Source organism: Cimex lectularius, unplaced genomic scaffold (assembly GCF_000648675.2).
Source record: "Cimex lectularius strain Harlan isolate CLEC.00 unplaced genomic scaffold, Clec_2.1 scaffold45, whole genome shotgun sequence".
Classification (NCBI taxonomy): domain Eukaryota; kingdom Metazoa; phylum Arthropoda; class Insecta; order Hemiptera; family Cimicidae; genus Cimex; species Cimex lectularius.
In genome coordinates, this window is record NW_019392634.1 from 1 (window position 1) to 2786 (window position 2786).

Consider the following 2786-nt stretch of genomic DNA (forward strand, 5'->3'; position numbering starts at 1 on the left):
AAAAAAAAAAAAAAAAAAAAAAAAAAAAAAAAAAAAAAAAAAAAAAAAAAAGAAATCTTGAGTTTATACAATTTTACAAAATTTTAGATTAAAAAATGAATTTATACAATGCTACAAAATTTTAGATTTAAAAAAAGAACGAATTTATACAATGCTAGAAAATTTTAGATTAAAAAAATGAATTTATACAATGCTAGAAAATTTTAGATTTAAAAAAAGAATGAATTTATACAATGCTAGAAAATTTTAGATTTAAAAGAAAGACAGAATTTATACAGTTTTAGAAAATTTTAGATTAAAAATTGAATTTATACAATGCTAGAAAATTTTAGATTTAAAAAAAGAACGAATTTATACAATGCTAGAAAATTTTAGATTAAAAAATAAAAAAGAATTTATACAATGCTAGAAAATTTTAGATTAAAAAAAACGAATTGATGCAATGCTAGAAAATGTTAGATTTAAAAGAAAGACTGAATTTATACAGTTTAAAAAATTTTAGATTAAAAAATGAATTTATACAATGCTAGAAAATGTTAGATTTATAAAAAGAACAAATTTATACAATGCTAGAAAATTGTAGATTTAAAAGGAATCAATTTATACAATGCTAGAAAATTTTACATAAAAAATGAATTTATACATTGTTAGAAATTTTATATTCCATCAAAGTATTTGTATAAAGATCAAAACGTTAGCACGATAAACCAACCTCACACCAGACCGCATCTCACGACCTCCAAATAATCATTTTATATAGTCTTGGCAACTTTATGAGCCGAAATTGTTTTCTGAAAGAGCGAATAGAACTGAATTAAACCTCAAGTGTAACAATAACCAAGGCATACCAGTCAAGATATAGCGGAGACATGGATCACAAAAACTAGAGAATGTAAAGTTTAAACTATCGTGATTTTCAGAAACAACAAGTTGAACACTTCCCGTCGGTTGCTGATTTCCTTTCAAAGCAACGTGACAACGATCCATTATTTAGAAGATAAGTGACGTGGAATATAGCGGCTGAGAATATGAGGAAAGTCAGAAAATGAAATGAACGCCAATTAACTACTTCCGAACATCACCCAATGAACTACATGTGGGAAAATCTGTTTTACAAATAGCCATCTGAATCTTTTTTAGAAAGATAGTTCCTACTCACAGTAAGTGGTTATCTAATTATTGTAAATTCAATAATAAATATTATGAAATGAAAGGGTTAACAATGGGGTCTCCATTATCCCCACTTTGCGCCGAAATATTCATGGATAATTTTGAAAAAATCTTTACAAATCAAACAAGAAATTAATTAAATCTGTTCATTTTTGGAAACGCTATGTACACGATGTTTTATGCATATGGTCGGGAACATTAGAGGATCTTAAAGAATTCCTCCAACTAATTAATTCTCTACACCGTAATATAAATTTTACATTAGAAATTAATAAAGACGGTTGATTGAACTTTTTAGGCCTATAATTTTCCATAATAAACAACCTAATTGAAATAGGCGTATATATAAAACCCAAAACTACAGACACTATGATACCAGCGGATTCTTCCCACCCATGGTCCCAAAAGGCTACCGGTTTCATTTGGCTCATAGACCGTATGTTAAAACTTCCATTAACACCTGCTAACTATAAAAAAGAATTAGAAATTATTAAAACCTTAGCAAAAACAATGGATATTTAAATATTTATTTATAGGTTGCTAGTTAAAAGAATAAAAAAATTAACTTTAAAAGAAGCAACAAAAGGAATCAGCCACCCCACCATAAATGAATCATTAGGTTTCCGTTGTTTGCCATAAATCGGTGAACTATAGAAAAAGTTAGTCAAATTCTTAAACAAGAAGGTTTTAGAATAGCTTTTAGAATTACGTGTTCCCTTAGAAACGTCCTCTCAAAACCTAACGACAAGGTTGACCTAAAGACAACTTGGCAAAAACGGGGGTTACCAACTTAATTGTAATGATTGTGATATTAAATATATAGGACAACAGTTGCCAAAATCGAACAACTTTTCGGAATTTAAGGACCATCTAAAAGTAGCAAAACACAATTTAAATTTAAATTTAAATACGAAAACAACTAACTGTGATTAGGAACTTTTTAAAAAGGATTGATCACCACACTCATTCATCATTTCTAGAGCCATCAGAAATCCAAATAAAATATAATTCAATGGAAATAATATTTTCATCTGGACAAAAATATTCAGTGGTGAGATTATCTTTTAGGTAACAATGTTTGATAGTTACTTATCATCTAGGGCTGCCTATCCACTTGGAATTTTGTTGGTTCATACGCAAAAAATATTCAGTTATCTGCAAGTATTGGAATAAGATACATTCATTAACTTACGAACACGAAAATGGTTTGCCACCAGCAGGCTTTCAGAATTTAGGCAGATAGATATGCTTTTTTTGAATATTAGTAAAAAGATCGAACTTTTTCAAATTTTAGCCTAGTTATTTATGAAGCGTAGTTCAAGCGTCTGCATTAATAGACCTACTTGTTCCGCTTAACCAATTAAACCAATTAAATTAAAAAAATTACATTTATATATGTTTGGGATGTTTATGGGCTGACGTACATCAAAGGTCGCCTGCACTCGCGTATTTTCCTGATCATTCGCAAGAAAAATCAATTTTTAATGTTAAGCCATTTGAGCATCTCGATCTGGTTACTTTATATATATACATAAAATATAAACATAAAAATCTACTAACATTTCCGCCCCACAGATTACTCGATATTCCTTGTGGTCTAACCACTCTATTCCCTC